At 45.9% G+C, this 12517-nt stretch overlaps 1 protein-coding gene across 1 annotated transcript in view; it reads left to right on the forward strand.

Moving 5' to 3' along the window:
• DGKI (diacylglycerol kinase iota) overlaps nucleotides 1–12517 on the forward strand; it is a 309526-nt gene that overhangs the window by 68528 nt on the left and 228481 nt on the right. The window lies entirely within an intron of this gene.

The following is a 12517-nucleotide window of genomic DNA, read 5'->3' on the forward strand; positions in this document are numbered from 1 at the left end:
GGAACGGTGCCCAGCCCAAGCTGATGGGGCTTTGTGCCCATACATGTATTTAGGGCTGGTGGATGTGTGCTGCAAAGTACACCATTGGACATGAGCCTTAGAATATACCAAGACTACCTGCTTCTGCCCCTCACATGCCTGTGGTCCCGCATGGCAGACTGACAATATGCACCCCCATATGGCAGCATAGCTGGGTGGGGTGCAGCTGTCAGAGGGAACCACGAGGGTGGCAGTAGAGCCCAGGCAGCTCAGCCAGCTTTCTGAGTTGTTTGGGTGCCAGCCTTGAAGAGGCCATCTCTAGAAGCTGCCAAGGCTGCTGTCTGCCAGAGGCCTCTCCCACTATTAGGATATGGAGGAGCTAATGAGTTAAGATGACTCAGGGAGAACATAGCCATCAACAGAAGTAGTTTCCAGAAGGCATTGGCACAGACAGACTCTAAGCTGCTAGCCCCTAGTCACTGGGTGTGAGCGCAGGAAGTGGGAAGTTCCTATGGGTGCAAGTGGTGTGGCCCATCATGTGTCTGGCCAGGTGGTCAGCCTCTCCATGCTGTCATTCAAGGGCACACTTAGGACTGTGTCTGACATGTGGCAGGCCCTTAGGAAGTGCCAGCCATTGTTACTGTTGCAACTCTGGCCCCTGTTGTTGTAACTAATTACTGGGCATAGAGTGCTGACCATTGACCTGAGGGGGATATGATACCGATTCTGTCTGCTGTATGCAGTAGGGACAGTGCTAGGATATGGAGCTCCAGGAGCCTTAGGATTCTGTTGCTCCTTCCTAGGTGACTGTGGATCAATGGTGCCATTGTCTATTTGCAAGGCCACTTAAAAAAAAAAACCCTGTTATATAGAGCATCAAACTCACATAAAAACAATATGGGGTATTGTTCATTAGAAGAGTGTTGGGATCAAATAAGTTTGGGAAATGCTGAACACCTTCCTTATACAAACATACATTATGAAGCTCTAAGAAGGGTGTCAGGTGGGCAGGATTTCCTGCTTTGTTCTGGGGGGAGATGAGGATCACTGAATCTATGATTTTTTTCCACAGAACATCTGTTGACATCTTGTGGGATCTCAGTGTTCACTGGAAAAGCGTTTGAGAAATGCCCACACAGTGCGTCCTAAAAAGGACTTCCCAATGCTGATTAATAACAGCACTTTGTGTGGTCATTGGAGGCTGCTTCCTTCCACTTAATGGTAAAGGAAAGGAAGTCAGACATGCTTAATCACCATCCAGCTTCATACCTTTTCTCTATCGTGTGTGTGTGTGTGTGTGTGTGTGTGTGTGTGTGTGTGTATTTTATTCTTACAGAAGAATTTCAGATTGAGGCTGTGTTTATGTGTTTGTATGTGGGTAATGTTTGTGTGGAACACTCCTGAGATTTAATAAGAATCATTTGCATCTGATTCAGCATAAGGTTTACATATCACCTAGGCAATGCCCAGGTGGATAGAAACGCTTCCCCTTCTAGTGTTCTTCAGTGCCAGGGACCCAGAACAACAGAGTTCACCCAGTATTTCTTGTTGCTGGAGGCCCTGATCTTGGCCGAGGCACTATTTACCTTAGCAGTTACCCAGAACCACTCCTGGCCTCCATGTTGATATGTCTTTTAGGGGCTTTCTGTTGTTGCCTACCTCATATGCCAGGTAGATACAAGGAAATGGAAAAATCTGCTCTGTTGTCTTCAGTCCAGGAGGCATGTGGGCTGTGGGATTAAATGACTGGGCTTTAAATTCGGGCTTTGAGATTTTCTAGTTGTGTGACCATGGCCACTGTGTTAACCTCTTTCAGCCTCAATTTCACAGCTGTAAAATGGGGGTCGTAGTTGCTTCTTTTGGTTATTGAGAAACTTAAGATAATGCATATGTAGCAACTGACAATGTGGTAAGTCACAGACATTCAATAGAAATTAGTTACTGCAGTCGTTCTGCTGTGAGTGAAAATGGTTCCAGTGGATTGTGGGAAACTGAAACCCAGAAGGCAGTGCCAGAGGGTCAACTTCCTAGATCCTTAGTCAGCACCTCTCACTGAACGAGAGATAGGCTGGATCTCCTGGGGTGTAACAATGAGCCCAGCTCTCAGGCTGTCCTGGCTCTGTGCCCCTTCTGCGTGCTCTTCATCCTTTATATCCCATACTTTTTCTATTATTTAAAAACAGTATCACTCACTCACTAGTCTGTTGTTACCACCAGAACATAAGCTCTATTGCACTCATGGACTTCACCTTGTACTCTCTTGAGCCCTCAGTACCAAGAACAGGGACTGCCATTTTTTTTAAATGAATGAATGAATGAGTTCACTGACACTATTGTTGAGAGAGACACACAGAATGCACAGACAGACACCTGTCGCCAGGTCAGTCCTGCCATTTAAGTAAGTACCTTATACTTAAAATCCAGGATGTTTGAATTCCTGCCTTATTCTTAAGGCTCTTCACAAAGTCATTCAGCTCTCACTACTAGGAGGCTACTGTGGAGTTTTAAGCCCATTTGTTTGGTTCCTTTCTAGGTAGAAAGAGTGTTTTCTACTCTTGGCTCAGGGGGTCATGATATGGTTGTCATTAGCCTGTCCCCATGGGACTCTCATGAGAATAGATTTTGTAAAGCAATCATGTCACATATGTTCATCTGTCTTCATCAGTCTTGTTCCCCTAATCCATCACTAGTAAAGAAGATGAGAGGGAAGTAATAAGTTAGGTCAAAAGAGATGGCTTTGCATCCGAAAGACCTACGTTCTACTTCTAGCTCATCTGTCTTGGTCAAGTTGCTCAATCTCATTGGATCTCAGCTTCTTAACTAGAAAGTGGGTGAATGGCACCCACCTTACATGGTTGAAGTGAGCTGTGTTTATAGTGCACTTAAAGTGTATATCATTTGGCCATACTCCTGGTAAATAGGCTGGTCACCCCGTGCTTGGGGAAAATGACATGGGCAGATGTGTGTGGGAGGGAGAACCACACTGCCAATCGGAGATACAGTGTGGTGTGAACTGTGACTGAAATGGCATTCTTCCTGAGCTAGACCAGTTGGGAGGCTTTGTCTTCATTAAGTCGCCAGTAGCTTGGGATGTAGGAAATGGCAGTGAAAAGATAGCTAATTTACCATGGCTTAATGTGGGTTTTTCTGTAGATACAGTCGTCTAGATTAAAACAAGATGTCTGTAATTACTGTTTAGAAATCTTAAGCTGTGACCTTTCAAAAACAATTCCATGTATTTCCACAAAGTAAATGGATAATGAGAATGTTTTAGGATTCATACTGCAAGTAAGATGGTTTTTATGTCTATTACACTAGCAAGGATTAAAGGGCAAACTTGGACGTTGCTCGTATATTAAGCCTCAGATCTCTGCTGTGCCCTTGATGTATTTACCTTGGAACTAGAGTGAGTTGTTAAGACAACACTGAGACATTATCTCCTGTTGTCTTCCTTACGACTTCTGTCATACATCCAGCCCATCCTCATTCATGTGTGTCAGCTTGAAATTTGTGCGTACACTCGTGTTTGTGTGTGTAGGGCTCTAATTGTATGAATTTCTACTTAGAAGTCTATATACTTATAATCGTATTTGTATACATTACTATTAGTGGCTTGGCAACTTTGCTGTGAGATACTTTTGCAGAGACTATAGAAATTAATGGGGAAAATGAATGGGAAGCAGCCACAAAAGCAGCTGGAAAGATCAAAGTCAGGAAGGTAGCACGTGATACAGTTAAAGCTATTGACTGGCTCTGGTCACGTGAGTGGGCACCAAGGCTGGGAAGTATAGAGGAAACAAATGAGAATTTTTTTAAAAAGAGAGAAAGACAAGGAGCTGAAGAAAATACAAAGCAGAAACAAGGGATGAGAGTGACAAAGTACAGTGGCAAGAATAATACTTATGGAAATAATACCTATGGAGGTGTCCTTGGGTAAAGTGAGAACCAGGAGTGGGCAATAGCATTGTGGATTTTTAAATGTTTCTTTGAGTTCATTAGGCTGAAATCCCTTTTTAATGTAGGACAGGAAGGAGGAGGTGGAAGAAGGAAGAAGGAAGGCAGTGTACCAATCTCGGGCCAATCAATGGAAGGCCATTAGCCAGCCCAGCCTTGAAAGAAGCATTGTGTGGGTATCTTTCCGTTGAACGTGTGCCAGCTATACAGATTGATCAGGCTATTGCCACATCCTTCATAAGTCACAGCTGCAATACATTTTGTTTCATATGTCAAAAACACTATCTGCATTTTGCGTAGACTTAACAAAAGATAGTACCGAGGTACACTGGTTACCGAGCTGAGTTCCATGTATACTTCTAACATTCACGTGTAGATTTCTCCTTGAAGCCCATCAGAAAATCCTTATACCTTCTTCTCATTAAAAAAAAATTACCAGCATAATCCAGTTTCAAATCATTCATAAAAATAATGATTTGGTACAAATTTAGTATAAAAGTAAACCATTGAGACACACGTATCTTTTTTTCTCTTTAAAATGAATCCCATGCCATTCTGACCATAGCTTTTCCCAATTATAATTTAAGGGAGAAACATAATGAGGTATCATTCTTTGTAACAAGCCACCAACTTTAGCTGTGAATTAACCCTGGTTCTAGCGATTTGGTTGTTGCCAAATCGGTTCTCACATGAGTGCCGATTGGCCGATTTTTCCAAGGAGGAGAGGTTTTCATATGTCTCTCAAGTTCTCACAGTCAGCCCAGAGTCCTCGCCCTTCCCTTAGCTATTTGCAGTAGGATTTGGGTTTTCTTTCTCTTCCAATGAAAGATATAAATTACACTGGCTGCCAGGGAAATAGAGGGCTTTTATTCGCATCCAAACAATGGCAAGAGTGCACTGTGCTTCTTTCTCCTGGCATCCACTCTCTGAGCCCCAGCGCAGGTGGGCCCTTGCCCACCCTCTAGATTTACAGCCGTATCCGAGATGACTCAGCGGAGCGGACTCTGAAACACCAACACTTCCTATGCATGTTGCTTCAGGGAGTGTGTTCCTTAGAACAGAACAAACCATGCTATTTGAAGAGCAAATTAAGTGAGCTTTATTGTAGTACTTAGAGGCAAATCCCAACCATCACACAGCAGGGGTTGGGCAGTCAGCCCATGCCCACAGCCACCAGCTGACCAAGGTGTGGGAGAAAAGCCATCCTTAGCTGTCAGTTACTCCCCTCAGAGAGGAAGAGCCCAGGTCTGAGAAGTGTGTGTTACCCTTAGGGGAGCCTGCCTGGGGTGGGAGAGGGGGCTCCATCCTGTCAGTTAATCACTCTTGTGTCTCTGCCTTCTTCTCTGATCCATTCTTGTTGCTGCAGTTCAGGCTTTGATTGACCAGTGTGTGAATGGACGGTGTGGACTCTCAGTACGTATGCTCTTCCAGAGACAAAGCCAGGGTCTTAACCGTGACCTGCTGACCCCACATGATCTGGCCTCATCTTCTCCTAGTTCCCTGTGTTCCTTCTGTCACTCCTCAGACCCCATAAGGTTCTCATGTGTCTGGGCTTTGCACTCACTGTTCCTTTTGCCAGGAATGCTTTTCCCCCAGATATCTACGTGGCAAACCACCCCACTTACTCTCTGTGTTTCCCAAAATATCTCTTCTCAGTGGGACCTTCCCTGGCCAACCTACCTTCAACTTAGGCTTTCCCCTGCTTCTGATTAAATTTCCTATTCCCTGTTTTTGCTTTCATTTTCCTCTTAAGCACTTTTTTCTATTAACATTTAAATACTATATTTGTCTTGTTTGTTGTCCATCTCTCCCAACAGAATGTAAGCTCCATGAGATTAAAAAAATTAAGGATGTTTTGTTCGCTGTCAGATTCCCAGTGCCTGGGACAGTACCTGATACTTAGTGGGTACTCAGTATTGTTTGGTCAGCTGAATTAATAAATTTCTCATCTCATTTTCTCTTATCCTTGGCCTTCTATTTTCAGACAGGCTAGTGCTACCTACTCTCACTGTGTTAAATGATAACGTGTGGCCACATAAGCTTCAAAAACTCTGCGAGTGCCTTGTTGCCTGCCAGGTTAAAACGCCCATGTCTCAGTCTAGATTTGAGGACTTCAGCAATCTTTTCCCTCTCCACCTTTCTAGCTTAATCTGTAGCACCCACCCGGGACTTCTGTTCACAAAGCCTGGCCTACTTGCTGGCCCCAATTCTGTCCAGAATGTTTCTTCCCACCCCACAACTCTTACCCAAATAAATAACCCAAGGCCTAATTAGCGCATAGACATGGGTGGGATTACGTGAGCAGCAATAACAGCCTCCTGTTCCAGTTATGTAAGAGCTCAGCCTTCTGCCAAATAGCCTTCACATCAGATATTTCTGGGGTTCCCCAAAGACATGTCACTTGTGCTCACAAAATCAGAAGTGCAGCTATAAGCACCATGAAGCTTCCTCACTATTTTTCCTCTATTGTTTGTAGAGGTCTTCCACCCCTCAAAACTCTTGGGGTGCCTCCTCATCTCTTCCTCTTGGACTGCCTGTGTGAGAATGCCTCTGTCCTACTGGGGATTTGGTTGCGTAATTCCAGAGTCACCCAAGCTGGGTTGGGGGCTGAAGTGAGGAGAAAGTCCATCTCTACAGCTTCCTTTTCTTTCCCTCCCTCCCTCCCTCCTTCCTTCCAGAATTTCTGTCAAGTTTTCATAATGGTCAGGCACATTCTTGGCGTTGGATTAGAGCCACATGGATGCCCACAGAGGACTCTCCGTCTTCTCGGAACTCTCCAGTGGGCCTCTCAGGAGGAGTCTTTTGGGCCATTTCTCTGTGGTCCCTGATGACACAGCTCCTCTGGCTTCTTATCAGCCAGTGTTCCCTACTCCTCATCCCTGTGGACACCCTACTGCACCAGTCCCCCAACCAGACACACACACACAGAAGCTTCCACATTCACCTATCACACCTGGTGCCCAGCACCTCATGCAGATGGACACCCGTGAGTCCGGTGACTGTTTCCCATTGGACATGCCAGACCAAGTCTCAGTGCCTTTTAGGAAGCAGCAATGCCACTGTGTGAAGTGACTTTGGGTCTTCTCCCTGCTGGAGTGTCTTCAATTCTTCAAAGTGTGCATCTTTTAAGGCCCAATTCAAGAATTGGCTTTCATTCTTAAGGTTTATTTATTTATTTTTTTTTTTACTGACTCGGAGGTTTTACCCTCCTGTAAATTACAGCACTTACCATCTGAGCTGTTTACTCTGCATTTATCCATGTGTGACTTTCTTCTGTTAATGACCTTTTCTTCTGAGTCCTCTTCTCCTCACGGGGCTTACCAGCTTTTCCCAGGAAGGACAGAAGCTCCTTTCTTCATATTTCCTCTACAGTACTTAGCATTGTTTTGTATACATAGCAGTGGTGAATGTTATTTATTGAGTGAATGTCCAAAATACACTTTGGAAAGGTCAGTAGTTAACAGGCCGTTGCAGGGACATGGAAAATCCGCTTACACAGAACACCAGATCGCGGCATATGTAGACTGGGACACATCAGCATACAACTGAGCACCATGTGCTTTGTGTATGAGTTGCCCTCCCACTCTCCTCTTCTTCCTGCTCCTCCTTCTTCTGCATATTCTGAGATACTTCTGGCATCATTTAGTATGAAGTGTGCCAATGGTGAGAGAGCATGTCAGAGGGACTCAGCCCTCACCAAGCTCTTATCTGTCCAGAGGACACATGGCATCGCCACATGGCGCCTTGACAAAGGAAGACCTACTCTCCAAGGTGGACTGACAGTGGTCCAGCTGAATGCTGGGGCCTTTTGCCGCACAACGAGGTCTCCCTGTGGTAAAGACCCTGTGTGGAGGTCTCTGGGAGTCCCCTTGGACCACTGCCATGGAGCAGTTCTGCTTCTTGGGCTGGAATCATAAAATCTGTTATTGCAGAGAGACTCACCAATGTCATGAGGAACCATCAGAGGGGTGTTTTGGAACTTCAACTAACCACAGTCCAAAGTGCCCTGTACCTGCCTGGGGAAAAGGAAAGGCAACATGAGTGACGATGGAGGCTGTGCTTCAGTCCTGAAATCACATGACTGGAACTTCCAGATAATGTCATTCTTTATTTTCCCCAATACCAATTTACAGATTGCATCCCAGGCTCCCTGGAGAAGCAGAGCTTGCCAAGTATGCTTGTCATTTCTTCTAATGAGGTGTTTAAATAAATCAAAGACTCTTGTTTTCATTTGCTTTGGATTATACAGCAACAACGGTCTGGTTCACGTTGCCCACAGAGCCAGTCCCGTCTACAGGGCACCACGTTCCTGACACTCCAAAGCTTAGGAGGCTCCCTCTCCTCTCCTCTTCTGAGCCTTCCATTCACCCGACCCTTGGAGAGGAACGTAAAAAAAGGCATCCTTGTCTGTGCCCTGCTGTCCATCACCCCTACTCCCTCCCCCAACGTGCCTCTGTCAGCTGAACTTTGTGTCCAGGGGGGAGCAAAAAGCGGGGATAAAATTATTCTCACCTCACTTACCACTTCCCCGTTGCCTGATCCCCAGCCCTCCCTTAGTTTTATTCTTCAACAGGAGTCTTCTGATCTGGGAAAGGTGAAGGGGCTGAGAAATCACTGGGGAGAAGACAGCTTGGTAGGGGCTTGAGTTAGTAAGTCAGTCCCACCAACCTCATCAGCCCCTGTTTTCCCAGCGCTTCTCCAGCCAGTGGTCCTCCTGGTGCACTCCCCTCAGTGCCTTCTCTCCGTCCTTTCCATGCCAGGTTTGGTAGGGTTCCTGCCTGGAGCCCTTAGCCACTCACCTTTCTATCACTGTGGCCTCATTATAGAAATAGGGGTGGGACTAATGGAAGCCGGGATTCCTTGCATTAGTTCTGGGAGCCCGTGGTCTGGCGATTCTGGAGTGAGATGCCACAAGGCCCAAACTCGGTTCTGTAAGCAGCAGGCTCTGGCCTCTGAGGGCTAAGTGTTTTCTCCCACTTCTCCACTTTGGATCTCAGCTGTGTGCACAGGAGTGTCCTTAAGAATACAGCAGGAGAAACATGGTCCACAGACAAGATAACCTGTTCCATTTCAGGGAAAAATAAGGTTTGGCATGTACCTTACTGGGTAGAGGAAAGGCCTTCCTTGTGCATGCTTCTTGGGGTCCAACTTCAGACTACTAGGGATGCCAATCAACTTCAGTTCGCCTGGGCGTGAAGGAGGCCCAGATACTTTCACAAAGCAGAGTTCTGTGAATCCGGTTTCCCTTCCCTTCCTTCCCTTGTTTCTCTTTTTCTATCTGTGGTATCAAGTTGCACTGACTACCAGCAAATAGTAATCGCTATTTAGCACAAATCACATCTCTTGCTCAACCAAAGAAAAAATAGTTTTCTTGGTGGTACGTATGGATCAGGGACTTGTGACCAGAGGAAGTGGATGAGTGAGATAGGGTGAGAGAGTAAACTCTTTATCAGGGACAACTACTTACTTTCTACAATGGCTTGCCTCTGCTTTTTTTTTCCCCCCGCCCCTAGACCTAGCTCCAGTGGTCTGAGGCTGTGACAGTCCTACTCTCGTGCTAGATATGAGCTGAAGTTTGGTGAAGAACCGTTAGTGCTTTGAATGCCAGCAGTGTCCGCAGCGTGGGCCAGTGGAACTTGAATGTTCTCTCTTACAGTTGCCATAGGCCTGCTGGTTGGATTATACCCACCGTCCTAAAGCATCTCACCGCAGTTATTATGATTTAAGTGCATGTTGGCCGCGATGTGATGGGGTGTGGTCTGTACCACATCCTGTGTTGTCAGCGGTCACAGATGTGTCCTGCCCCATGATGACAAGCTAAGGCATCTCTTTTGACAAAATCAGGAAATCCTTAGTAAGGGCCCTAGGGTTCCTTGATAGGTAAAGCAGTGAACCTAATCAGACTTTACATTCATTGATGAGAATGAATTGTGACATTTTTATCATTTGAATTCTTAAGTGTTGTTTGGTTCCAGGCCATATTTGTTTAAAAAATTTTTTGCTAGATTCTATAACAACCAGGCCCTAATATGAAGAACCTATGTACTGAATTAATTTTAACGACCTGTCCTGATTTATCACTTTTTACAGTGAAGGGTTGGCTTCAATGAGAATTTTCTGAGAAAAAGTGAGTGCTTACAGTATTTACATTCCTGCATTTTATCTTTGTATTTCGTTTTTAAAAAAATAATTTTATTTATTAATTTTTAGAGAGAGGAGAAAGGAGGAAGAAAGAGTGGGAGAGAGACGCTAGTGTGAGAGAAATATTGACTGGCTACCTCTCGCAAACCCCCAACCCACTATCTGCCCTGCAACCCGGGCATGCGCCCTGACCTGGAGTCAAACTGGCGACCCTTCAGTTTGTGGGACAACGCCCCATCCACTGAGCCACACCAGTCAGGGCTGTATTTATTTTGCATTTTGCAAATAAAAATTGTCCCACAACCAAGCACAAAAATTCTATGTTTGGGCAATTTCTGCTGAGAAGCTTATTGTATAGCTAGTTCGAATAACTTTGACCAATTGAAGCACAGTCCTAAACCAAAAAGGCAGCAGGCAGGTAAGACTTCTGATTCACTGGGACAGTTTCCATCAGTTGAGGAATGGAAATCCATGTATTTTACTACTATCAGAAAGAAAAAAAAGCAACCCAAGGCCTTCACTCAGAATGCATTTACTTGATTTTGCACACATGATTATAAACCTTAATTATGTTTCTCATATTATTAACAGTCTAGAAAGTGCCACTGAGGAATTCGTGGGTGACCAAAGACAAGCACAATGACATTGAAAGGATATCTAGGGTGACAGGAGGGCGGGAAACAAAAGGGACAGTGTTCTTTCTAGTCAAATGCGTCCCATTTCACTGTCTATGAAGAAAAATTCAGATTATGAATGATTTATTCTGCCTCAAAAGGCACAGAAGTGTGTAATATATTTATGAGGGTCTTTTAAAATTCAACATTGTTCAAATAAGATTTGTTTCACAACTTAAGGCGCTCTACTTCAGGTATTGCCATCTGTCCAACATTGCACTTGGACTCAGGGGAGTGTTACCCCTGAGATAACAGGAGCGCGGTAGTCCTCGGACTCTTCTGGCCCAGATCCCCGTGCACAGTGGGTGACTTGTGTCCTGAAACAGAACACAGCCCTGGTAAGAGGTCTTATGGTTTCAGCGAGTGCCCATGGGCCCCTGAACCTGCTCGGTGCCTTCCCACCATCCTCAGTGACTTGACGACATAAGCCTCCCTGAGTCCCTGGAGCTCCAGAAAACTTGAAGCCAAGATCAAGGTCAGGCACAGAGCTAGACCAGGGTGGGAGTTATTGGTGAGGAAGAAGGCTTTTCAGGAGTCCTTAAGTCACAGCCCGTCACTAGGGCCTCCTATGCTGTCTGCACTGTGCCCTACTGGGGCTCTTGTGGCTAACGAATAGACTGGAATCAGTTCCAGTTTCCTTAGCATCACTGTCACTCTAATTAGCAACGTGACTCGGGTGCCCCATGCATTTACTGCAGGTGGTGCCACACAGCCATCTGCACCAGCAGACCCAGAGGACACATGAGAGCAGCAACCATTTGCTTATGGGCACTCAGCTCATGGAAATTTGCAAACCAGCATTTTGTTATTGTTGCCGTGAGTGATGCTGCTGCTATATTATTATGACTACTGTCACTACCACTTGCTCCTGTCCTCCTTTCCCCCTTTTCTTTTTTGTAGCAGATCCAAGGCACTTTTCAGTAATGTAGCGAGATGCTGGGGTGTTCCTTAACCTTTGTTATGTGCAAAATCAATTGACAGCCAAACTGATTTAATGTTGGACAATGTGTTCTTTTCCTGGGGAGAGAAAGGCCAGGAGCCCTTGTGGCACCCACAAGCAGGTGCAGAGGGTGTGTAGAGTGTGCAGGCTCAGAGTTCAGTTTCTGCAGTTCGGCAGTGTTCTGGGTCCCGGGTTGGTAGCTGGTAACACTGAGGGTAACCGGTGTTGAATGAATAGCACTGAGCGGGGGGGTTGTGGAGGGGGAGCGGAGGCTACAGTTTCTTTCCTGAGACTGCCCTTTCCAAGGTGGCTCTTTGGTCCTTCCATTCTCCTTGGTGGGAGCAATCTGTATTCCCTTTCATCTCCCTGCCACCATTGGCTCCAAAATGACACCTCAGCCAGGAAGCCACACACAGGAAACAGGGGCATTGCAGCAGCCTATACCAGCGCCGCTCTTAAGGGCAGGGATGCAGGGCCTTTCCCACTTGGAAGCCTTGATAGACTGTTGCATGGACAGGCTTTGTAGTAGCAAATTGCTTCCAGTGCTCAGACCCCAGATTATATTTATGCAGAGCTGCCTTCTGGTCTGTGCTCCGTGGAGGGGAGTGAGCACTCCCACCTTAGACTTTGCATGGCACTGTCAGGGACGGGTTGGAGCCCACCCATTTCGTTCCCTCTCCCTGCTTGTTTTCATTGTCAGAGAAAAGATACGCCTCAAGGAGTATTTTTATTGTGGGTTTAAACTGCTATGGACTGTCAGGCTAAGCCTGTAAGGCTTGCAAGCCTGAGCTCTGGAGTCACAGGGCTTGGCTCTGTGCACCCTGATTAT

This window comes from Artibeus jamaicensis, unplaced genomic scaffold (assembly GCF_021234435.1).
Source record: "Artibeus jamaicensis isolate MK-2021 breed Jamaican fruit bat unplaced genomic scaffold, CSHL_Jam_final scaffold_3307, whole genome shotgun sequence".
Classification (NCBI taxonomy): domain Eukaryota; kingdom Metazoa; phylum Chordata; class Mammalia; order Chiroptera; family Phyllostomidae; genus Artibeus; species Artibeus jamaicensis.